This window comes from Plectropomus leopardus, chromosome 6 (genome assembly GCF_026936395.1).
Source record: "Plectropomus leopardus strain MGB_pleo_1.0 chromosome 6, ASM2693639v1, whole genome shotgun sequence".
NCBI classification, from domain to species: domain Eukaryota; kingdom Metazoa; phylum Chordata; class Actinopteri; order Perciformes; family Serranidae; genus Plectropomus; species Plectropomus leopardus.
Genome location: NC_142181.1, coordinates 32,081,686 through 32,108,938, shown reverse-complemented (window position 1 = coordinate 32,108,938; position 27,253 = coordinate 32,081,686). Strand labels below are relative to the sequence as shown.

At 40.5% G+C, this 27,253-nt stretch overlaps 1 protein-coding gene across 4 annotated transcripts in view; it reads right to left on the bottom strand.

Moving 5' to 3' along the window:
- Window positions 1–27,253, bottom strand: part of slc8a2b (solute carrier family 8 member 2b) — a 264,636-nt gene that overhangs the window by 221,332 nt on the left and 16,051 nt on the right. For 2 of the 4 annotated variants that reach the window (XM_088079256.1, XM_088079254.1), the window contains exon 1: window positions 19,495–19,731. The gene's annotated coding sequence lies outside the window, so the exon portion shown is untranslated. Of the gene's footprint in view, window positions 1–13,067; window positions 13,180–19,494; window positions 19,732–24,918; window positions 25,012–26,954; window positions 27,026–27,253 lie in introns of those variants that run through there. The other 2 variants (XM_088079255.1, XM_088079257.1) reach the window with 2 other exon arrangements.

The window sequence follows — 27,253 nt, the reverse complement described above, 5'->3', positions numbered from 1 at the left end:
GCTTCTTTCCCCAGGCTGCGAGATTCCAAAAGATGTAGAAGGATTTAAGAAACAAATTTTTATTTCATTTTTTCAACGAAAAAACGAAATGACTTAGAAATCTTCCTTGTACCTTGTATTTCCTATGCTGTCACTATATTAATAAGAATTAGCAGTGGTTATCAGATATAGGCTGGAAGGCTGCTGCAACAACACTACAAACAACATAAATGTTTGGGGGCAATAGGAAGGGCAGCATAGGAAAGGCAGCATCATCTCAAATAAAATGCCCATGTTTGGGGTAGAAATGCTACTAGAAATGCAGTGATGCCTTACTCCAAGCTTGTGTTGCTAAGAGCACATAGAAAAGCTACTGAAAATGCAGCAGTGCCTCACCAGAAAACATTCATGTTTGGGGTCTTAAAAGCTGCTGAAAACGCAGTGATACCTTGCTTAAAAAGCATCCTCATTTGGGTGCATGAAAGCTACTTTAAACACATGAATGTCTCACTAGAAAAACCCATATGTGGGGACAGGAAAGCAACTAGAAACTCCACTGGAAACACAGAGACACCTTACTAAAAATACCCACATTTGGGGGCAGAAAAGCTGCTGGAATGCAGTGACTTTACTATAAAACACCCATGTTTTGGAGCAGAAACACTGCCTGAAAGGCAGCAAGGCCTTGCTATAAAACACCTATGTTTGGGGACAAAAAAGCTGCAGAAAACAGAAACTGTATTAAACAACTGTTGTTGTTTGTTGGTCTTGAACAGTGCTCTGCAGTTTGGCAGCTGCCTCACCTAGATGTCACGCCTTCCGCCATCCCCTGCACCAACAGAGACAAAGTCAGCCCATGAACATGTTGGCGCATATCAACAACATGGCCGTTTAATATCTGATACCGGCACTCTAAACATGCCGGTTTGTAAAACCACTTAAAATAAATGATTGTTTCCTTGATATAAATGTCGCTGACTGATATAAAGACTCTAGATGGTCTGCGTATTGAGAAAAATGGGATAAAACTGTACAGAATCATTAAGATCATTCAAATTTTCTCTGAACCCAAGCTTGTTTGGGAGCAAAGATTGTGCTCAGCATCAGACCTCCATGTTAAAGAGTCTGAAACATCAATTTGCTGCATCCTGCGGGAGACGATACCATGATTTTTCAATTAATTAAAAGTAGCTGCTGCTGCTGCTGCTGAGGGCTGAATGAAGAAAGCATCAGACTGCCGTGGAATATAATATAAGGTAACACACAACACACACACAAACACACACACACACACACACACACACACACACACACACACACACACACACACACACACACACACACACAAGAGATTGAGGGAAAGTATGAGAGAACACCCTACCACCCCCACACACACACTCATTCATATGCATATTATGCAAAAAACATTCACACACACACACACACACACATTCAGACATCAGTGAGACCATTACTGGTTTGAAGAGGTCAGTGACAGGATTTGATGCGGTCACAGTGTGGAGGAGTTAAAAAGCAATAACCAATCACAGCATGTGTGGTTGGTGTGTGTGTGTGTGTGTGTGTGTGTCTGTGTATGTTTAGTTCCTTTTGATTCAGACAGACAGGGAGAAGATCTGATGAGACTGTGGTTGAAAATGACCTCAATCTAATTACGCTGACTGCCGCCCGAGCAGGAGGAAGACGAGGAAAGACAGAGAACATTTGATTGTCAGGTTCTGTCAGTCCCTCTCAGAATTTTAAATCCTGCAGTCAAAATAACCATTGCCTGAAAACTAAGCCAATGCCGGTAAAATATTTGTAAAATATCAGCAGTTTGCCACAATATTTGGTCAAATGCGAAGAATTCTCGCTAATTCTACCAATCACCACCATTTTCTGCGAAGAAATAATCGATTCAGAACAAAGTCAAATAAAAATCATCCTCAGAACCAAGCTACACTGCCTCAAGGTTCAGATACCCATTTTAAAAGGAATGGAGACTAAAAAACACACGATCTTTTTGAAACTGCCTTTGTTTTTAGCAACCCCCCCATTCTTTGCTTAACCGTCTACAGACCACCCAGGTACTCATCATCTTTTATCAATGAGTTTTCCGAACTTTTATCAATTATCTATAGTAAATACAATAGAATTTTAATAACTGGTGATTTTAACTTGCACATGGACAATTCCTCAGACACAGTGTCCAGAGAATTTTTAAACCTTTTACACTGCCTAGATTTTAGACAGCATGTCACACAGCCAACTCACAGCAGGGGGCGCACCCTGGACCTGGTCATAACTTATGGCCTGTCCATTGGTGGGCCATCTGTTGTGGATCTGGCTAATGTCTGACCACTTTGTGTGTTTTTACAGTCACCAGTTTTAATCAACGGAGGCCCAGTGAGATCAGTGAGGAAACGCTACCTAACTTCTGAAGTGGCTGCAAAGTTTATCCGGATTTTACAGAGCACTCCAGCAGATATTTTACCAGCACCATGTGATCTCATTGTTGACAGTTTTAACAATAAATTAAAGACAACACTGGACTCAGTGGCCCCACTTCAATTGAAGACTGTTAAAACAAAACCTACACCGCCCTGGAGAAATATGAACATCAAAAAGCTTAAGAGAAACTGCAGGAGTGCTGAGAGGAGATGGCGAAAGTCAAAGTTAACAGTTCACTACGAAATATTCCGTGAACACCTCAAAACCTACAATAACACTGTCAAACAGGCAAGAATTTCTCACTTTCAAAAATTAATCAACGACCATAAACCAACCCCAAAATTCCTCTTCTCCACAATCGACCTTTTAACAAACGCAAATTTTAATAGACCCTCCAAGATACCAAGTGACGCCCTTTGTGAGGATTTTGCAGACCACTTCAGAAGTAAAATCAATGACATCAGATCGAGTCTTTTTACGCATCAGATTTTAAGTGTTTACTCACCCGAATCATTGATTTTTACGGAGGAAACACTGGAGAGCTTTGCCCTGGTAGATGCGAGGACACTTGGTCAGTTTTCTCCCAAGTAAAGCCCACAACCTGCCTCTTAGACCCAATTCCCACTCCATTTTTAAAAGCGTTTCATGCATTCTTTGAGGAACAATTGTTATACATGGTGTGAATTGCTCTCTTCAGGCGGGTGTCTTTCCCACCTCCTTTAAAACGGCGGTGGTGAAACCCCTTCTGAAGAAGAGCAATTAGAATCTAACATTTTTAATAATTATCGGCCTGTCAGAACTTACCATTCTTAAGTAAAATCTTGGAAAAACTTGTGTTTAACCAAGTAAATGACTTTTTAACCACAAATAACATTTTAGAGAGGTGTCAGTCTGGTTTTAGGATGAATCACAGTACCGAGACGGCCCTTGTAAAGATTTTAAATGACATCAGGCTCAACTTAGATAACAATAAACTCACTGTCTTGGTTTTACTGGATATAGCCGCAAATACTTGATACAGTAGACCATCACATTTATTAAATAGACTGAGGAACCTGGTCGGCCTCTCTGGTACTGTTCTGAACTGGTTTCACTCCTACCTCCTGAATCGACACTTCTTTGTAAGTATGGATACATGTTCCTCAGGAATCCATGAGATAAAGTGTGGGGTTCCCCAAAGGGTCAATTTTAGGCCCAACTCTTTTAATCTGTACATGCTTCCCCTTGGGACGTCATCAGGAGTCACGGCATCAGCTTTCATAGTTATGCTGACGATACTCAACTGTACATCGCTGTGTCTCCTGATGACACAGGGCCTATTGATGCCCTTTTTAACTGCATTTCAGACATAAATTCATGGATGGCAGCAAATTTCCTACAGCTCAACCAGGACAAAACAGAGGTTTTAGTCGCCGGTCCTGAAGGCCAGAAGAGACTTTTACCAAAGTTACAGGCTTTTAGAACATCACAATCTGTAACAAATCTGGGTGTGATTTTTGACTCTGAGCTTACTTTTATCCCACACATCAAAAACACAACAAAAATTGGTTTTTATCATCTAAAGAACATAGCCAGAGTCATCGTTTTCTCTCTCAGGCCAGCACAGAGGTACTGATGCATGCTTTTATCTCTTGTCGGCTAGATTATTGTAATGCCCTGCTCTCTGGTCTTCCCAAAAAGAGCATTTCCAATTTACAACTATTGCAGAACTTGGCCGCACGCAGTGCTGTGAGGACCAGAGGGCGGGAGCATATTACACCGGTTTTAAAAATCGCTTCATTGGCTCCGGTGCGTTTCAGGATTGATTTTAAGGTTCTTTTACTTGTTTTTAAGTGTCTCAAAAGGTCTTGGGCCTTCTTACCTAACTGAGCTGCTTTTACCTTATCAACCCTCATGGACCCTGAGGTCCTCCGGCACTGGCCTTTTAACCATACCACAAGTTAGCTCTAAAAGAAATGGGGAGGCGGCTTTCCAGTTACTATGGCCCCCGTCTGTGGAACAGCCTCCCGGAGAACCTCAGGATCACAGACAGTGTTGAGGTTTTTAAAAAGAGGCTCAAGACCCATCTTTTCAATCAGGCTTTTAACTAACTAACTAACTATTTATTTATTTATTCTACTTTTTTATTTTATCTTATCCCACTGTTTTAGTCTCCCATTTATTTATTTATCTAATTATTAGCGGTTATAACCTTTAAACTATTTTACTGTGCACTTGTATTCTTTGTCTTATTTTACTGTTTCAGTCCCTTACGTTCTTAGCTTTTATGTTCTTTACCTTATTTTATTGTGTTAGTTTTTAGCTCCAGTGTTTCCTCGCCATGGGGCCTACGGACTGGGAGTGGTCTCTGGTCCACCATTGAGGTGCTGTACCGTGGACTGTTTGACCCGGGTGGCTAGAGGGCTCGGCATCTTGGTGCGGGGCACTCCTGTCCGCCCAGGTTGGGATGGTTCTCATGGCGGCGCCCAGCGGTGCTGGACCGTGACCTCTCTCAGTGAGGTTGGCCCCCAAAGGTAGCTTCTCCCTCGCCTCAGGTCTCAGTGCCTAGCCATGTCTCTTTAGTAGCAATTGGTGTGTGTTGGTGTATGTGTGCGTGTGTGTGGGTGGTAAGGGTGGATGTTCGGGTGCCTTTGCGAATATGTGTGGGAATATCTACATGATTGTGTGTGTGTTGTTGCGTACGTTTATGTGGGGGTGGGAGGGTCAGGCTGTCTGTATTTTTCTTGATTTTCATTGATGTTTGTCATTTCTGTTATTGTTTTTAATCTCTGTGAGGCACTTTGTGTTACTCTTTGTATGAAAAGTGCCATACAAATAAAGATTTGATTGATTGATTGATTGAAACTAACCGTTTGATTTATGTAGTTTGCAGGTGTTGATAATGGCATTAGAGGTCTTCCCTTTACAGGTCTACCCTAGGACCCAAAACAGGACACACGACCCATAAAGTCTCATTTATACTCCCTTTAAGTAAATAGATATATTAATTTCAAACGTTGTAATGTAGAGGGCAGAGTTAAAAGTTTCTGACAATAAAAAACATGATGGTGATGAAGGAGGTCGTAATAACTTTTAACGGAGGGAGCATTGAAGATGGAAGTGGTCTGTGAGGCCATTAAATACATCACGGCATGTAGATGGAGAATTCTTTTCACTAAATTACCAATTTGTTTCATTCTGCCATTTTTAAAATGTTGTATCTCACTGGAACTCCACTACACTGCCCCCTTGATCTCCAGTGGTACTGCTCCATTTTTACTGGATCTATAAGCATTCAGAAAGCGTGCGCAAATACAGACAATACGAAAACAGAATGTAGACAGAAGGCTCCATTCGTGTCCATATACATATCTTTGTCTTTTAAATATTGATCTGACAGATTTAATGAGAGTAAATGAGGGAGAGGGAACACAATAGCCTGTTTTTTGTTCTGAAAATGTCAAGCGACCCTGCTCTTTGGACAGTCAGCAGGGTGCAGACATTATCCATGAAGAGGAAATACAGTAAAAGTGACGCATACATAATAAGAGTTCTGTCTGCAGTGAAAATGCAAAAAGATTTGGTTAAGGTACATGTCTGTACGGGTTACATACAGCTCTAGGGTTATAGTGACATTGTTTGGTGAAATTGTGGCTAAAGTTAAAGAAGTCTTCTTAACTTCCTACATTGTCCTCAAATAAGCGAGAGAGAAATGTCCCCAAACAGATCATTTCTGACAATTTAAGTCTTTTTAGGCTGCATAACACACAACGGGTTAGAGACGAGGGGGCGGCTTTTATCTCACAATGGCAGATTGATTTTACCTAACAACGGTTCTAATGATGTTCTATCCAATATCTTTGCGGGACCATTGATTGTTGTCTTTCCTCGCGTTGTAAGTCTTAATGTGTTTTGTGTAACACTGATGACGCAGGATGTTTAATCTGCCGTTTGTTCATCCTCGAGATGAGAGTCCGAGCTCCAGTCCCAGGATGTGAGAAAGAAAGAGCGGGCGGACTGACAGAAAGAGATTGAGTGAGAGTCGAAAAGAACGCCCTACCACCCCCCTACACACACACACACACACACACACACACACACACACACACACACACATACACACACACATACAAACACACACACACACACACACACACACACACACACACACACACACACACACACACACACACACACACACACACACACACCTACAGCAGGAAAACAGCCAATAGGGGGACAGCTGGTGGCACAGCTCCTGGACTCAGACCAACGACTGTGTGTGGGTGGACTGGTGGGGTGTATTGTATCTGTTGTGCATGCGTGTGTGTGTGTGACCGTGTTTTGGGTGTAGTCTGATGGTCATCTCAGTGGGTGCTGTGTCTCTCATGTGTAAAGATCGAGCACAGCAATCTGTTGAACAACAACGGAGTGTGTGTTTTATCAGATGTATATATACAGTGTATATCTGATGATATATGATCAACTGAAACAACAGTTTTCATCCAGGGCAATAAGCAAGAAAAGTCATCACATAGTCAAAATACATTTATGTTCTCTCCAATTTAAAACTATTTGAACTATTAAATGCTCACACCCTGCAGCTTCTGAAAACAGTTTTCTTTCTCTGAGAATAAAGGCTGTGGTCAACGTGAGTTCAGACAGTTATGATGAATTTCAGTGACGTCAACACTTTACACTAGTGAAAATGTCTTTAAAAGGGGCTACAGTAATGTCTAAAAAAAAACTCAGACAAGAAAAGTGCACTCAGAGTGTAGATCTCCACCAGGCCGATGCCCGGGCTGATCACGGTCACTATAGACAATTCTTTTAACTGCCTGAGATGTGTTTCTGAAGCTTACAGAGGCTAAGAAAATTTTTGAAGGAGCCGTGACATAACTATAGCGCTAATTTTGTAGGCTACAGCACAACAAAGCAGGAAAAACAACAATAAAAAAAAAATAATAATAAAAATAAACCAAAAAAGTAACCATTAAAATGACATATCCTGCTTACATGCTTGTGGTAAATTCAAAATTATTGAGGAAAAATGAGCAAATCAACAAAACTGGGTGGGCCAAATGCTCCACTTCAGAAATGTTCTCGATGTAGCATGAGGACTTGTAGCTGACAGAACAAAACTGGATCACAACTGGTTTTTTTTAATCTCAAATCGTACTTAACTTTAGTGGCTCATCTCAGGTATGAAATAAATCAGCAGATTTTTTTTTTTTTTTTTTATACGGAAGACAATTTTTGAGACACGACAAAGGAGTCCAGGAGTGAACATAAGATGTAGCCAAGATATATCCTCAAATTTTAACACTCAAACTGAGTTTCTGCAAACAGAAACCATCTCAAGAGCCCTTGCAGTGATCCTTAACGACATGCAGATCTGTGCATGTTAACGGATGAAGGATGAACATCAGCTCAGCGCTCCGTTAGAGGAGAGACTGAGGTTGTGTGGTGGCATATGACATCACTAACCACTAATAACTCTCTCTCTCTCCTTCACTTGATCCCTGAAGAGACATGGGAGATGCACGAGTGGACACGTTTACTGCCTGTCAGTCACATGCATAGGCAAAGTGAAGGGTTTTAGGAGCAGAGTGGCTCGAGGCTGGATGATGTGTGAGGGGAGACAGGAAAAGAATGAAGGACAGCGGAGGAGGCGGAGTAAAGGATGACTAGGCAGATATTGAATCTGTCAGTCAGACAGAGAGGGAGATGAGTGGGAGGCTCTTGAATCTAAAACCTGAATTTTCTGCTCAGAATCGCCCATTTTTATTATGATTTTGAACAAATGTTTCAAATGAAAAAAGGCCTCTGTAATGTCGCTGTGCCCATGAGAGCTTATCTGGTATGCTGATGCACTGGATAATGCTCCTGTATGATGATATTTGTGTGGTCAGATGGTAAGACTCAACAGTATGTGAACTTCTAGTTTTGATTTTGTCAGGACCCCCAGTCCCCAGTCCTGGAATAAATTTTACTGTCACAATGACCAACACAATTCTTTCTTTATTTTGCTTTTTTGTTTTCACTGTGTTGCTCGTCTATGTGTCACACACATTAAACGTGTTTTCATTTCTGTTGCTCGACTCCCACATGTTGTGGTGCAGTCTTCTTATTTGTTGATGAATCCTATGAGAAAATAGGAGCACTTCGATGAAGCATATTACACTAAGTTAACTGTACTAGAACAGTTGACCCCTAAGAGTAAGACTCAAAAATGTTCTTTATCTAAAACAAAATGTTTCTAATTTTTTTTTTGCCATGCCGCTCAGCTTAAAGAACAGCAACATCTGACTCAGCTGGTCAATCATTCCATCACTTTGGTCCAGACTCAAATATCTCAACAGCTATTGGATGGTTTTTAAAAGAATTTTGTTGATTTACGGTTCCCAGACAAAGAATCCTACAGACTATGGTGATCAAGCCGAGCCACCAGAAGAAAACGGCAAAATGTATGTCCACAAACCATGGATAGGTTACATTTGTAGGTGGGACTGCTGCTCAGCCGCAGACCACTTTTCAAGACCAGCTAACCACAGAAAGTATTTTTTTTTAGCAAGACGTTGGTGGCATTTCCAGCAGCAACTGTTGCACAAAAACTAGGTGTTTTTTTTATCGAGACATCTGCAGCATCTCCAGCTTCAACTGTGCCACCAAAACTGTTGTTTTAAAGAAAAAATTACATTGAGGCCAATATCTGTGGTGATTAAAGAGATAGAATAGGATATTAAACCTTTGGCTCAGAGCAGGAAGAACAGGGGGAGATATAAAAGATAGTGTCGTTGAGTGGGCACCTCTATCTCTGCAATGTCATTAAATTAACACCACTGAGTGTCCCAAAATCAGCCCTCTCCAAACCTACAGTCCACTCAGAGCTGATCCAACCTACAGTGCACCTGCCTACACAAGAGCTCTCAAGTGTCCTCCACACGGCACCAACACTTCTGATTACACCCTCAGGTGACAACTGACGGGCAGAGGAGTGGAGTGTGGGAGCAGAGTTTGAGGGGAAAGACATAAAATAATGAAAAGAAATAAGAGCGCTGTTAGAGTAGCAAGAGATGACGTAAAGAAGACGAGCAACTGAATTACAAAGGAGGATGAGAGGAGGGAGGGATTAATGAGGAAAAAAGAAGAAAAAAGAAGATATTAAGGAAGAAAGACAGGACTTTTGTAGAAAGGAGAAATAAAGGTGACATTTAGAAAGAAAGAAAATGATAAGGATAGGAGGAAGAGAAAGGAGTAAATAAATAAAATGAGAAAAAGTGAATTTAGTTTGCAACTGGATGGAGCAGAAGTATGTGGATGAGAGAGGAACAACAGCTGATAGAAAGGGAAGAGGATGAGAAGGAAGTAAAGATTACACAAAGGATAAGAAAGCCATCTTTTTTTAGGAGGAATGATAATAGTCAGGAGGATGCAAGTGAATAAGAAATGGAAAAAAGATGAGAGACTGAGACGGGAGGTTGAGAGAGCCACAGGGTGAATAAGTAAAAAAAACCTGAAGTGAGGTTGTGAGGATGGAGGGATGAAAGGAGAGAAGAGATGGAAGAAATGGTTGTAAAATGCCTGCAGCTGATTGTGGTGTTAGCTGTAAACTCCTCCAGCAGTCTCTCTCCCTTTGGAGTCCTCTGGGCCTTTAAAAGGCAAAAAAAAAAAACCATACTGCATATGCACATTAACACACAGGTTAGAGATCGAGCACACAGATGCATGCTAATAAAGTCACAATCCCTCAAGCACACATAATAACAGGTAGAGTGAAGCACAAACACTCAGGCCAGAGCAGAGGGAGAATGAGGACAGAGTCACAAAAGGACATTTGTGACGGAAAAGTTCAGTTTATTTCAGTGGAATCTCTGCAATTAGTAGATTCCCCACAAACCACAACAGAACAAAGAAGGACTGATTTGGTGATTACATTTTTTAGCTGTCTTATTTACGCATTTTTGCTGCTTGAAGAGCACTTATATAACTGTGTTTAATCATGAAGTTAGGACCTGCTTCACATTAAAAATCTGAATTTAACTGCCGCAAACATCACAGTTAACATATAAATTTATTTTACCACCTGCACATCCTGTCCTTATCTGTCTATTAGCAGTTCTTATTACACATATGCATTTACTACATTACTGCACAAGCTCTTTATTAATTTTATCACTACTGTACACTTCGGTATTATATGGTGTTGTTTTTATACATTTATTTTAACTTCTGCACTATTTGATGTCTTGTTATGGATTCAGATTTGTATTGTAGGTTGTTTCTTGTTTTTTTTAAATACATTTTGTAGTTGTGCATATGGCAAATAAATAACATGACCTTGAACTTTTTAGGGTCTGGTAAAGTTTAATTAATTAATTAATATTAATTAATTAATATTAGCCCATTTTTCCAACAGCCCATTATCTCAAAAACAAACACGCATTGCTCCAAAGTCAAGTTTTGACAAAAATCACAGTCCCTGCAGACAGACAACGCTGTGGTGAATGTATGGTTAGGTTTAGGCACAAAAATCACTTGGTTAACTGTTGGAAAAGATCATGTTTTGGCTCAAAACACCAAGGTTAAACACCCAGGTACAGTGGCTCAAAAGCTGTTATACGTCTTCTCTCATGATGTTATGCAACTTCTCCTCTCACGATAACATTCCACGAAGTATGGCGATGGATGTTTAAAACATTAGCAGGTTTATTTCTATTGCAGCCACCGCACTAGCCATCATTATTTCCAAACGAAGGCGACATAGATGTGTTATGCGAGCGATAATTGAAAGGCAAGTGACAAAGATATTTGGCTGGCGAAGAAAAATGGTATGCGACCTAGCCACTCAACCACACTGGACACTCTTAGAAACAGAAACTTTTAAAAACAGTGTCAAATTGGTGGAAGCTGTTTCTCTGGACAGAATAAAACAAGCTGAAGCCATGCATTGACACTATAATCCTCATTCATATTCAGACACTGTGCCGGATGAAAGAGAGAGACAGTGTGGACGAGTGAGGTTACACAAATAAGTGATAAAGGGGAGGAAAGGCTGAGCGGGAGGACAACAAATTTATTCAATGCAAATTAAAGAATTAAAGAGGAAGATGGAGGGAAAGCCAGAGCGAAAGAGGAGGGCTGAGATTCAGTGTAAAGGTGAGAGGAGGAAAGGAGGTGAGGAGGCCTTGGCGCGATATCAGCAGGAGTGAGAGGAGTGTGATATCAATGGAAACAGCCCAAAGTCACTCTGCTGGTGATGTAACCCCGACACACTGAAAATAAAAAAATAATAATAATAAAGAAACAATGACACAAGAGCTCACAGTGCAGCTCAGTTCAGCCCATATTTCATTATGCTGCTGTACAAAGTGACAAGAATACAAAATCCCTCTCTCCCTGGTATCAGTGTGAGTGTGTGTGTGTGTTTCAGTGCCTCTACAACACACAGTTTCAAACACATATGATAATATGACAGCGTGATTTTGCAGCCTCTCAGCAGGCGGCCACGGCAGCAGTTATTCTCTAACCAACACACACCCCTACACACACACACACACACACACACACACACACACACACACACACACACACACACACAAAATTTATCAATGATACAAAGATGCAGCTCTCTGTCCTCACCTGTCTGTCTTCCTCTGAGTGAAGAATCTGTTGCATTCTCTACTGCAGATTTGCACAATCACTTAGCTGAACTGATTGTGAAATTGTGCTTTAAAGGAATAGTTCAACCAAAAACAATGCTAACTGTATGCAGTTCTCACCTCCCTGGGCAGGCGTTAATGGTATACTATACAGAATTATCAGTTACTGTTTGTAAACACATTCACCTGCGAAAGTGAAAGTAGAAGCTAACCCCAGGTTGACTCTTACTTGGCGTTTTGCCTCGCTATATTTGCATTTTCCCTGAGCAGTTTTAAATATGCATGATATTGTGATATTTATTGGAAATAACAAAAAAAGTAAGGGCTATCCCCTGAAAGTCAGAGATTTAAATCATCAGATAGAGACCCCTTGGTCAACTGAAGTAGCTTCAAATTGAGCAGACAGGGTTTTTTGCTAGTTGGTGTGCTGTGCAGTGTACTTTTGGGGATGTTTTGATCTGGAATGAGCGCTCTTGACCTTCTTGCTATTCTTTGACACAGGCAGCTGCGGACATGCAGGAAGCAGCATGAAGGAGGAGAGACCTTCTCCTTAAAGTGGTGAATTTACACTTAACAGCAACTTAATAAACACAGTCTCTGGCTTTATTTGATATTTAGTGTCAGCAAAAGATATTGTTGCATATTTCAAATCCACCGTTTGAGCAGTTAGCTTGTTCACTACATTACTATATCAAAGTTTAAAACTTATATGGAAAACTGTCAAAAATTTGTATTGAACAGCCAAATCTGATTTGACTGACAAAAAATTCAGGTAGACCCCTTTACAATATCACCAGCAGCAAATAGGTTGTTATTTACGATGATAATTACCAGAAACTTTCTGCTCTAGTTTGCAGGTTTGTTGCAGGAAGACTTAAACAAACAGACTGGATCAAGCAAAACGAAAAACAAAAAATAAACATTTAATTTCATGTCAGACACTCATAATATCAATCTGAACCTGTCAGAGGCAAAATCAAGAACTTTTGGAGGACGTACATTGACAGTGGCAACCAGCCTGGAGTAGTTACAATGCAGCCTGTTCCAATGCAGTCCGCTGCAGCCTCCTCAGTACTGGATCAGTTTAAAGAGCGTCTGTCAGCTTCGTTACCTCGACACAAAAACATGGGAAAATAGGGTCCATGTTGAAAAATACATACATTTTGCTTGAAACGCATGAGAGTAGACTTAAAACCAGGCGTCTGAAGAAATAGCTGAATTTGCAGAGCTGTGTATCTGCATGTCTGTCTATTGGCCTTTCAGTCCAACTCTTGATCATTTTTCTGTCTTTTTGTTCTTGGGATCCTCCATTTATCTCCTCTCTGAAAGGCTGTGTTTATGTGATCTCTCACCTTTGTTTTCTGCCTGTCTTCCTCTCAGAGTCCAATTCCTAGAACTTATCGGGCATCAGCGCTCCAGAGGCAATGTCTGTCTGTTGGTCTGTTTACCTGTCTATCCTAACCTTAATCTCTGTGGTATTTTACCCTGCATGGTGAAACTGGAGGTGTAGGGATTGGAAAAGATCAGCCTGTTTGCTCATTTATTTGTTTGCTGCTCGCTAGTATCTCACAAAGCACTGATACAATGCCCGCCAAACTTGAGGGAGCGATGCGTCTCACTACAGCACTCCCACATTTTCACATTCACAGATAAATCTCTGAAGCGACGGAGCATCAGCCTGTCTGCCTGACTGACTGTCTGTCTGTCCTCCCCAAGAAAAATGAATCCCCTGTCTCTGCTTTGATGAGCCATCTGACACACTCAGACTCCTGCAAATTTGCCCTGCACCAATCAGCCACATCATTTGTGTAATTAAAGTGTGAAAAGAGGCTAGAGGAATGGAAACAACCCTGAATGTTTCCCAAGTGAGCAATCAGACGGAGAGGATGGAGGAGGAGTTAGGAGACAGGAGGAAGATGGATAATGAGGCGCTGAGGTGAAAGAAAGATGCTCACTTTGATATAGGAGACAAATGTTTGTTTCTTTGGTTTGTTGCTCTTTGTGTGTTTTCTGTGCTTTGTTTGTGCAAACTCTGGAAAAAAAGGGTTTTCTGTAAGGTCTCTTGTTTATACCTGCACCATGGAGGTTGTGTGTTTAATCCTGCGTGCTTGTTATTTATCAGGATATTTCCTAGAAACAATCTTGGTGCAAATACACAGATTGATTTCTTGCAAAGTGATCAAACCCAAAAAAAAAACTAAAGGTTGTTTTTTAGCACTATCCCAAATGCATAAAAGCACAATTACTACTTAGTTAAGATAAGACATTGTAAGGCTGCAACTTAAGACTATTTGTAGGGACTCCCCCTGAAAGTTAAAGACTGGAATCATCAGATGATACCCCTCAGTCAATTGAGATTCTTCAAGTCAAGCAACTTGTTTGACTTTGTTATGTTTTTGGGGTAACCCTGCAGTGTAAATCTGATGTTTTGGTCCAGAACGAGTGCCCCACATCTTCATGTTGCAGACTCACACCCAGCGTGAATCTAAAGCCCCTTTAATACTGTCTGTTCAAGGCTGGAAATATCATGCAGTTATTCTGCTTTGCCATTCTTTATAAAAGGTATGATGGCAGAATGGGGGGACAGAGTTGTCTCACCTGCAGCAGAGGTTGTAACAGTGCCTGTATAAACAGGACAGCTGGCAGGATTAGACCATGAGCATGATGGGTGTGACGTTTTAACTGTGTTATATATGTGACCCGCCGTGGGAGATTTAAAGGTAAAATTTGTAAGATCTGGACATAATTTAGTTTAAAACATTCAAAAAAAGGGGAACTAACCCTATCAAGAGACTGTGAAGAAGTAACACCTTTGACGTTGTGTCCAAGATGTCTATGTATTGTACTGCAGGGATATTCACTGCTGAATTGCCAGGGATGGGCCGTCCCTTCGCCATAAACTTTTCACATGGCGTGATGTGACTGTTTCCTTGTTACTGGGGTATTGCTAAAACTGAGCTACGTAAGCTACAAAGTAAACTATACACAAACGCCACACGTGAAGATCAGAAGACAGCAGCCTTGTTTTGACCAGCTGTCTTCTTGCTCTGCTGTCAGTTATGAGTTGCCGTTTTTTTATATCTGATGACTGTAAATTGCACACAGTACGGACACTGTAGCAAACAGACTGAAGTGATTGAGACCAGTTCACCTTATTGTTACCACTCTGCATTATTGTTATGAGATGAGGCAAGATTAAAAGTCCGGAAACTTCGCTATACTTTTATGAGGACATAACACATTTTTTTCCCTTTTTTTTTAAATACATGTGTCTATCATTACACTATCAAAGAGCGTCATTGCTGCAGTTTTTAAATCATGAAATTCTTACAACAGGTATAAATGAGGAACAGCTCCAGGCCATGGCTCGTAATTACAAATAGGTAATTTAAAGGTTGAAATACTGCCCACTATTCTGATACACTGGGTGGCTGGTAATTACAAATAGGTCTTTCAAAGTCTGGTACAGCCCTTATATATGCCCAATTAATTATTAAATCGGAAAACAGTGAAAAATGGTGATTACAGTAACCTCGAGCCTAAGTTGACTTCTTCAAATGTTTTCTCTGAGCAACAGTCCAAAACCTAAATCATATTCAATTTGTTATGATGTAAAACCAAGAAATTCAGCAGAATGTCACTCAGTTGCTGATGCATTGTCTGTACGTTGGCTGATCGACCAAGTGATGAATTGTTGCAGCTCTAAAACACTGACTGTCGATAAGAAGCACTATGTGACCATCCATCCTGTCCTCGTCACTGAGACGCTTTAATACGCTCCAAAAACATCACACCTCTGACTTTCTAACACATGAAAGTCATTATTCAAACAGCCACATTAACTGAATTGAACTGAAATGAAATTTATTTTTTAAAAAAAATGTAAAAAAAGAAAAGAAAAGAAAAGAAAGAATTAACAGGTAAAGGAGGAGGAAGAAGTGCAAACGTATTAAATCCCGCCCCCTCTCCATCAGTTATTGAAAAATAATTGACTCACTTCCATTTTTAAATAAATTGAAATTTCTTAAACTATATAGACTACATATAACTGTATATAAACTGTAAACTATACATACCATTTATAACTCCATGTAAACATATTTACATTGTTGTTATATGTAAACATTATACATAAACTATAAACTATACTGACCATATATAGATATATGTAAACATATCTACACACGCATTAGGTTTTTTGGAGCTACACATTCTCGGCTGATGTTTCTGAACTGCACTTCTCTGAAATCATTTCTCGATCAAAACTGCGCTGATGGAAATTTATCTTTTTTTAAAGCTTTCCACTGTGTCACTTTTCCTGCTCGATACAAACACACTGAAAGCATAACATCAGGTGGAAAGGGTTTCGTCATGTGGCTTTCTGCTAAATCATAAGCACAGAAAAAATTTTAATGTTGCAGATTATCACTTTCACAGCTGAGTTGGAAAGTATAATGTTGCATAACAACACAGCAGCAGTACAGGGCTGCGGTTGTGCCGGAGCTTTTCCCAAGTGTGATTTGTAAATGAATGAGTGTGAGGTGGGGCGGTGATGAAAGAGCAGCACAACACCCACTGGGTAAATAAAGGTTAAAAGATGCAGAAAACCCAGTGGACATATGTCTCTGTGTGTGTGTTTGTGTGTAAAAAAAGGGCTCGTAACAAGAGAATCTGCTAAACGCCTTATAGCGAAATGCAACAGCACAGAGAGGGGAGAAGATGTGGAGGATGTGAGGACGGGAGGAGATGCCGAGGGAGCAGGGAGGAGAGGGGAGGGGGAGGGAAGAGAAGATGGGAGGAAGCAAGAGTAAAACAAAGATTGGAGATAATGGAGGAGAGGAAGAGGAGATGCAGAGAGAAGGAGACAGAGGAAGGAGGAGCGTTGATGAATAATCCATCAGCCAATATAGGAGGTAAAGCACTTGGATTCTGCTCAGAAGACGTGTTGGTGAAGTTGGGCAAATGGATGTGTGAGCAAAAATAAAAAGACAGAAAGTCTAATCATCCCTGTGTTCAAACATAAATATTCCCAAAACATTCCCTCGGGCGCAAATAATAGCCTTATACTTCATCCCTAAACATGCAGGATCTTGAATGTTTCTTATCCTGCTGCTGCATCTGTATCCTACAGCCTTTTTCATTCAGGAATGGATGGGTGGATAAAGGGAGGGGAGTTGCACCTGCTGACAAGGAGATAAATGGAGGATGGTGCAGGGAAAACCAGGGAAGCCCTGGAAAAACTGCAGAGGAGACAAGAGAGCAAGGAAAAGCCCAGGGAAGCCCCGCTGCAGCCTCTGTGCACAGGAGGAGGATCCCCACTTCTCCTCTTTCTTACTCTCCAGGCTGCATGCTGCAGCCCTGATCCTAAAATCGACCTACTCATTAAAACTATTGCCAGACTTCAGACTGAATGCATAAACTATTTTGCATTAAGTGCTGTGCATCCCCTCTGGATCTGCCCCGAGCTTACAGAGCTGAAATCACAAATAAAAAGCACAAGAATGGCCATAAAGAACCCACATTCTGATATAAATAAAAGGCGTAATAAGCGTTATTCCATGCACGCATGTATGAGGAGACAGTTTTCTGTAAGGCTATTTTTTCCCTTCATATGCTGTGCGTAATTATACCTTTACATAGCTGTATCGCAGAAATCGCGCAGCTGGTTAAATTAGTGAAATATAAAATTGAGTTTGGTAGAGGAGGAGAAGGAGGAGGAGGAGGAGGAGGAGGAGGAGGAGGAGGAGGAGGAAGAGATCCCAGCATGATGAACTGTATAGCGCGGCGACGCTAAGGTGGAAAAACATACAACCAAACCGAAAAGCACTCTGCTGCGCCAAGAAACAGACAGAAAATTATATGAGGAACCGGAAAATTAGAGAAGTAGTTTTCAAAATAAAAGCTAAAATAAAAGGGGCTACATGATTTTTTTTTAAATAAACGGTCACACCCTTCTATAGATGCAACCTATACATTGTTTTCTAGCAGTAAAATATAACCAGAAACTAATTAATGTATTTCTTTTTTTTTTTGCAACAAGTGAGGAAGAATCATGTTCAAATACAATCTAAAATAGTGCCAACATTTGACCAAAGCTAAGTGTAAGGGAAAAATTTGATACAATATATTGTGATATTTTGCATGGTATAAAATATTCCAGTTATCAATGTTTTATATATATATTCACAACCTATAAAAACAATACAAATCCACTGCTTTTAAGTCCACTTGATTAATTTTGTGGCAATTAAAATAACTGAAATGAGATGAACAGCATGAAATATTCATTTTATTAGGTAAAAGCAGATAGTGACAAAGTTTTCCCTTTGAAAAAATCTTAGAGATTGCAATATTTATTGTTGCAATACTCCGCATGTTGCAAAACATCTAAAATTATAATAATACTGTTAGATTTAGAGACTTTTGAAGACTTTTTTAAAATGCCAATTGGAATGAGATTTAAGACTAGTGTTACAATAACCAACAAATTAATAAATAAGAGAACATGAACCAACAAATATTCTTTAGGGATAGGGACAGTTTTTACTAAATATTTAATGTCACATAAAACATGACTTTTCTGGCCATGTTCATGCGAAATTACCTTGGCTATTTTTACATATTTAATATAAATTTAAAATATATATATGCTTTTATTTTGACAGTCCTACCAGAAGTGGCATATTTTTCTCTGCTGACTTGACGCTGCTGCTCGCTGCTGCCAGGAGGCGCAGTGTCATCAGAGATTTACTACAACCTCACGTTGTCTCACCAACCGAGCAACAACAGCTAGAAAAGATTTCACATGTAGGAGACGTTTGATTTTCTCAGCAGCAAAAAATGCCTGTTTTGATTCTCTGCAATAATCAAAGCAGCACAAACGTTAAGAGTTGTTGTTGATATGAAACAAAACAGCTCCACACTCCCCGCGGACCCCCTGTGGGGCCGCGCGGGGCAGTAACGCTCATTAAAACGGGAGCCACTTCGGCTGAAAGCGCCGGCCAGGAGGCTTCATGCAGCCTCACAAAAAATCACCGCAACATCCTTAGCATTTCACTCACGCTCCGACAAAACTTCAGGGGAATATAGGACACAGAGATGCTTCAGGGGCTGGACGCGGAAACATGATCCTGATTATGTCGAGCGGGGATGGTAAAAACAATTTAAAAAAATATCCCGATGATTAGAGCGATTGGCTGTCAGAGCAGATATTAACATGGCACATCTTTATGAGAGGACATATAAAAACAACAACAACACTTCCAGGGAGACTCTTAGCTTTTGGCACCACGGAGCAGCTCCACATGGTCGTCCACGGCCACAGAGATGCCCGCATGGGGCGAAGTGCGCACAGCTAGCGCGCGTACAGGCTTGTACGCCTTACGGTACAGCAGATACTAACAGAGCACAAGGAAATGTCTCTTACCTCGTGTCCTAGTACCAGCCACGAGAAGCAATAAGCATAGTATGGGATGTTAGTGTGAAAGAGTGGGAGACAAAACTGTCCTCGGTACTGCGCTCCGCCGCCCCGTGCCCGCTGCTCCTCTCTCTCTCTCTCTCTCTCTCTCTCTCTCTCTCTCTCTCTCTCTCTCTCTCTCTCTCTCTCTCTCTCTCTCTCTCTCTCTCTCTCTCTCTCCTCGACACACTCAACAAACTGCACGCATACACACGCTCTCGCGCTCACCCTCCCCGCGGTCCCTCATCACACACAGTGCGCAGCCGGGCGGGGTGCCGAGGAGCGCGTTTTCTCCTCGGGGGCGCGGATGGATGGATGGTTTTAGAGGAGAGGAGAGAGAAGAAGAGATGAAGGACATACGTCAAGAGTACAAATGTAGAGGAGAGGATTGGAGAGGAGAGGAGAGGAGAGGAGAGGAGAGGAGAGGAGAGGATCCAATGAACTCGCCACACCCAGCTAATAAAAGGAACTGGGCGTTTAATTGGGACTCTGCTTTTATTTGAAGTTTTAGGGTAATCTAACACGAGAGAGAAGAAAGGGGGGATGAAAATCAAGGAGAGATACCTGGGATGGAGAGGAGAGGAAAGGTGCAAGCAGTGAGAAAAGGAAATGAAAGACGATCAGAAAAGAAGGAAAGGAGACAACAGAGGATACTAGAGGAGAGGAAAGCAAAGAGAGAAGACGAAGGAGAAGAAATTAAGCATTTCAAGGAGACATGAAGAAGGGGAGAAGGACCAGGTGATGAGACCACCCTGTTAACACTTTGAAACCTAAACAACCAACACCAAATTGACTTGATTTCTTTCAAAAACATGGGGAAAGGGCAATGAGCAACTTGAGAAAGAAATGACCACAAAAATGATCAAAAAATGTTTTATATATATATATATATATATATATATATATATATATATATATATATATATATATATATATATATATATATATATCAATTTTAAATGTAACTTATTGTCCATATAATTATGACGATTAGAAATATACTTTTTTGGGGCATTTTTCCCTTTTTTACCTGTAGTTTTTCAAATCTACTTATTTCTTGCAATGTGTGAAGCATTTCTTGCAAAGTTGTTTCAGTGTTTTGTTGTTTTAGAAAGAAAGCAAACCAATTCGCTTAAATTTTGAAGGTTTAAATTCTTGCAAAGGCATCTGAAAGCAGCACAAGAAAAGTGATGTTGATGAGGTTTCAAAGGTATAACTTTAACATTCTGTTTCACTCTCTGCATCAGTCTGGACTCTCTGACACCCCAAACATTTTTTAGAGCACAAAATCCAGTCTGGCCGATCAGGGACTGCGTCACAGGTTGCATGCAGGCCGCTGCTTTCAAAACTGTAATGGCAGCTCTTGCAGCAACAAGTTCTAACTTTAGCATCAGCAGAATGCTAAAGAAAGCTAAACACAGCAATAACAGAAGTTAAATCAGTAATAGATGTGCTAGCAACAATCAAACAAGGAAAAGAGGATGCACTCGCAGAGTTTCTAAGAGGCAAAAGACCGTTTTTTGTTTTCGCTGTTTTTCTGAGTGGATTTGGCAAAAGCTTGATTTACTAACTGGCTCTGCTGGCGATGAAGATGTTCCCCTGTACAAATAAAATGTTTATTGTTGTTTTGCCACTGACTCTTGCTGATGAGGATCACGACATACAAATGGTAAATATAAACAATTATATAAATTTTATTTTTTAGACTGTTACTGTCTAACTGACAACATATTTGTGTAGTGGAGGAGCAGACGCTAATGCAAATGTCAGGATTAGCTGAAGACAACTGTCTGTCAAAGCAAGTCACTCTTGTCCAACTCCAAGTGTTTAGGACAGCAGCAAGTCCAGATTTATACAGAGAGAAACACAATGTTGAGCTCACATCATCAGGAGGGCAAGAAGGGCAGGCAAGAAGACTCAAAAAATGAAGGAAGATGATGGAGAGGAGAGGAGAGATGAAAGGATAAATGAAGAAAGGAATGTAATTAAAACAAAAATAAGAAACTGAAAAGGAAATGAAAGATAGACGTGCAGGAGGGATGACTTTAAGGAGAGAAAAAGGAGGTAAGGTGGAGAAAAAAGAGAAAGTGAAGGAAAAGAAGGAGAATATAAAGTGACTGGGAGGAGGAGAAAAAAAACTAAGAGCAAATTGAGAATTGATTAAGCAGGACTGCAACAGGATGCTGTGCCGCCAGCGTGCCTCACATCCTCCTCCTGGTTTTCTTATATTGGACATCACATTATGCATGATCATACCTGACACTCTAATCTTTAAATTTGGATATTAGCAGGCTCCATGCTTTGATGTTTCCTCAGCTAACCTGATAACTGAAGTGGAGGTGCAGAGGGGCGTTGGCAGGAGCGAGGAGGGCCGGAGGGGAGAGCAGAGACGGAGGCATTCATCAAAGTATCGAGCAGAGCCAATTACTTAGCCGGTGAGCGGCGTTTCAGGCGGTGACTGCCGAGGCCTGCTGACCAAGCAGCCAGGAAACACACAACGTCAATCAGTCTGTCTCTATATAGACACGCTGTGCTAAATCTACCTCTTACAGTTCATCCAGTGGAGTCAGGGTGTAGTGTACACCTCCTCTCCTCCTCTCCTCCTCTCCTCCTCTCCTCCTCCTACAGCCACCACACTCTTCTCTTTTTGTTCCTCAGTCAAATGTAATGTCAGCTTTTTGTCATTTTTTACAGTTTTGACTTAGAGTAGCTCACATTTCTTTCTTGTGAAAGTCAACTTTTTTATCTCCACACTCACATTTTCACCTTTGTTGTAGCTCAGAAACTCACATCCATAGAAAACTGTGATCTCATTTTGAACCGGAGCATCTGCAGATTAATTCCATACCTGGTACGTTATGAATCACTAAAGAAAGGCACAATACAAACTGAATAAATCTCTGTTTTTGTTATCTTTGCCTACATCTTGACTGTGAGGGAGCTGGCTGGGACAATTCCACCGGGCGCAGCTCTCCGCAGTCTGTCGCATGGCATCAAACCACACTGGGAGCATTTCAGATGCAGAGCGCTTTGCCTGCCTAATTTTGTTGACCTGCAGATTGGTAATTATTCCTTCATATTTGTGCTTCTATCATAAAGAAGTATGTAGTTGAATTGTTTCTTTTTCTCTGTTTTAATTGTGTTTATTGTTGTTATTTCTTACTTTGTTGTGCTGTAATCTACAAAGTTAACAAGTTTAAAAGTCCAGTTATGAACAAACAAAGATTTGTGGCTTGGTTTTACTTATCAAAATACATCCATCCTCATTATGTTATTGTATCTATGTTCCACATACAGTGCCTGTTTGCAGGAGAAATTGATCTGGTCTGTGCAAGGCGCCATGGCTCCATCATTAATAGACAGAGCATGTAGTTTTCTAAGCTTCTGAAACACTTCTGAACTACACTGAGGCACGTTTGCTGGAATTATAATGTCAGCTTGTGCTGCCGCCTGGCAGAAATCTGCACTCTAATGAGTGCACTTTTCTATTTTTAATTGACGTACGGAGGTAACTTAACTGACATCCTGTACATAACTAAGTTTAATTTAGGTTAGTTACGTTTAAGTTTAGTCATTGCATTAAGTCATTGCTATTATAGCTCTAAAACAGAAAAAAAAACAAAACACAAAAACAAAACGAAAAACAGGACAGAAAAGGTGTAGGCTGAAGTCTTAGCTTATTACACCTACCCTTTTAACATTTTTTTCCTTCCCTCTTTTTTCCTCTCATTTTTTCCCGTAGTCCGCTCCCGTTAAATTTTACAGTGCAATAAAAAAAAGTAACAGAAATTAAATATATATACATTATATAGTGCGACTGTCTAAGCTTAAGTTACATGATAAATTGCTTATTTTAACCAAAACATGATCTTTTTTTAAAAAACCTAACCAAGTGGCTTTGGTGTTTAACTAAATGTTTCTAGACTGCAACTGTGCATGCGCGTGTCACTGTTACTCTAACGGTCTTTTTGGGAGTCACAGGAAAGTGACCTATTCTGTCGACTAGGGGTGAGGACGTGTTGGTATAAAGACACCACTTCGTCTTCTCCGCCACATTAATCATGAAAGACAGGAGAAAAGGCTGGCAGTAAATTTCTTGCAGCTTTTAGTAAGCACCATCAAATACAGGAAGAGAGAGAGCAGATTGGTGAGGTGACCCCACAATGACCTCTGTAGTGCATTATAAATCTCACTACCAAAGTGCCTTCTGTACACACACACACAGACACACACGCAGAGAAGCTCTGGGGTCTTTACAATGAAGAGCGGCTGACCTTTTGCTTTTGGGTCAGGTAATTAGTGTGTATCTCCAAACAGGATCTTTTTCTCACACACACACACACACACACACACACACACACACACACACACACACACACACACACACACACACACACACACACACACACACACACACACACACGGTGGATTAAATTATGCATACACATACAGTCAGAGCGGGGCTTGCCTGCAGCATTGCCTCCTGCCTCCGTGCAGATGATGATGATGTATCACATGAGTTGCAGCGTGTGAGCGCTGGACCATCATGCTTTTGTGGTGATTATGTAAATGAGTGCAGGCAGCAGTGAGAGATTTCTCTATAAATAACATGTTTATCATTAAATATATCAAAGCAGAGGAAGAGGGATGCACAAAGAGACGTTGTGTATGATGTTCACTTATTTCAGCATCAGATGGTGACAGGTGATGATGTTTCTGGGGTATAATGACTTACTGCATGTTGATGGTAAAGTCTCTTCCGATTGTTATGGTAATAAGAACTGTTTAAGCCGAATTCAAAACTTTTCAAACAACAAAACGCAGGACTATTCCATATGAACACTGGTTTTTGAAAACAGCAATTTTCTCTCCTTCGTTGTCAAAGAAATTCCCATCCACGCAAGCACAGTTTCTCCGAAATTCTCCAACCAAATGCAAATGAAGCTCTGTTAAAAGCATGCGAAACCAATAAGCAGCAATATAACCCTAACCCTAAAGGCACACAATGTCGAGAAGCCGCCTCATTTGTGACGCCTCACAAAAGAGATAATGGCACACAATCTGACTTCACAAGCCATTAGGTCAGTTTTTCCTCACACATCAACACCCCTGCAAGGAGTTTCAAAGACTGTTTTCAGCAACCCTAAAAACACTGTATACAAAAGTCCAAAATGCATAAAAAGAGGTACTTTTTCAAATAGAGTTGTGTACATGGACCAGGCCTCAAATTTAGATTCGATGCGACCCATGATTGATTTTTGTAGTTAAAAACAACAACATGTCCACTCTGCTCTTTCAGACTCTCTGGAGCTGGGATTCAATTTATATTTTTTTCCAAATGGAGACCCTCAGGGGGCCCCGATTTCAAAGATTAACAAATAGGTAATGACTCACCTTATGTCGGAGATCTTGTATCCTGGTATGTTTTCTGGATTTCCAGATGCCTGTGAGGACACCAACCACGTGCACATCTCCGTTCTCCATTCCCTTTGCGTAGGAACACAGATGTTACTGATTACATTAACGACAGCTGACTCAATTAAATGTGCCAGTAACAGAGCCACAGCAGGTACACTAGGGCAGCTAAATGGAACTCAGTCATCTTGAATTCTTTTATTTACACCTGATCATGTCCTCTGACTTGACAAAATGTCTCTCTGACGTATTTGTGAAAAAGGCCTTCTTTCTAGTTATACAGAAAATACATGTGTTTGGGAAGTACTGAGAATACGACTGAATAAATGAGACTTAAATTATACCTCACAAGTTGTGTGAGTGTTTGTAATCTTTTGTTCTGATATATTTTGCTGTTGTTAAAAGTAGTCCCCAATCAATATATAAATCAATGTGATTGCAGTTTTCTGTGGAGGCATGAAAGGGGAGAAAATCTTTGCAAAGTACCACAGCATAACCAACTGATTTACAAATGGCCATTTTGAGGGTGAAGTATTCCTTTAAAATTCTTTAAATGGCACTAAAACATGCTGGAATTATTTAACCTTATTTTGTTACAAAACAAATATTTTAATTGCATTAAGACACATATCCTTTTTAGTGAACATCCTATTTAGTGAAAAACAATCACTAAAAACCAGGCTTTCCAACCTTTGAAATGGCAAACGGCATCATATCTGTTGAGATGAAACAATCTCATTAAGAGCTTTGGTGTATTTAGAGGCTGGTGCATCTCTTCAAATACAGACGTTTGGACAGTGGCATCAAATATGATGCTCTATGTACCCTTTTGGTGTCAAATTTTGGATGCCAGTGGACAAGTATGCTCGTTATAGTGTCTTTTCAAAAAAAACTTCCATTTTCAAAATTCTCAGGCGTGGCACATCTAGAGATTTTTTTGGGTTTTTTTGCAAAAGTAGGCACTAAAAATGGTCCTCAATAATCATATGGACATCATACTACCTTTCACGACATTTAAGTATTAGTATTGGCTTTTAATCGTGGAAATACAGTAGTTAAAGCAAAAACTGCAGCTAAGGGTGCTTCTGTGCATCGGTGTCTGACACAGAGGGCCTCTGACCAAGTGCCAACAAGTTGGGAGTGAGATCAGGTTGGCTTTTGTAGAGTCTCTTATTGTTGGTTGTCCAGCAGACAGACTGATTTGCCTACTTCCAGCATATTTATGTGTGTACATTAAGCAAAAAATTGAACAGAACGTGTTCTTATTGTCTATAGCTATGGTTCATACGGAGTCTGGCTGTAGAGACTTGGGTTCCTCAAGGCTGTTTCAAAGCACTGATGCAGGACTTTTGGATGTCATCTTCTACATGCCAATGTCAGAGTGTTTCTTAGCTGGTCTTTGAATTGTCTTGTTTTTGTGGTTTACTTCTAGCATATATTAACATAATTTTTAGTTCTTCCTTGTGTAAACTTTATTTGGTGTTCTTTTTGTGTTTTATATTTTTATTGAGTTGCATATTTTGACTTTGTATTTTTGCTCCATGTTGTCTGTAACTTTTGTTGCTGCCTGTCTTTACCAGGACAATCTTGAAAAAAAGAGATTTTTAATCTCAAGAGGTTTTTGTGGTTAAATACATTTTTTTAAAAATGGAAATTAACCACCATCCATAAACGGGTTTTGAGTGTATTTTTTTTAAATTTGGGCTGAAACTGTATATTGTCCCATCCCTACACAACACCCATCCCCACAAGCCACTGCACCATACAAATGTGTGCACACACAGTGACAGAACAGTGACAAGGACACAAAGAGACCGAGAGAACACTCACACACAAACACACACCTACGAAAAATCCAAAAATAACACACTTCAGCACACAATGAGAAGACCTGACACAGTCACAAAGAGACAGGCATGCAGATGCATAGCCATTCACATGCATGCGCGCGCGCACACACACACAGAGTTGGTGGTTTATGGGAGCAGAACAGAGCAGGTTAGTTGTGATTGTACCTGAGGTGGAGTGCAACATCTGGACTTCAGCATGTTTGTTTTAACCCTGGTGGTCACCTGCCTCCACTCGGCTGGAAACAAAACAGAAGAAATAAGAAGTGACCCGAGAGGAATAACAGCATCAAGTCCAATCCATCACTGACTTCCGTCACAACGAGCCTGTGTCAGTTCATCTGGAGTCTGACTTCTGGGCATCACCTGAATGTTCTCACAGTTTTTATCTTATCTTATTCAAAAACACCATTTCTTCTTTACATAAACAGAGATAAAATGAGACAGAGACAGCAGCAGCAGTGCAG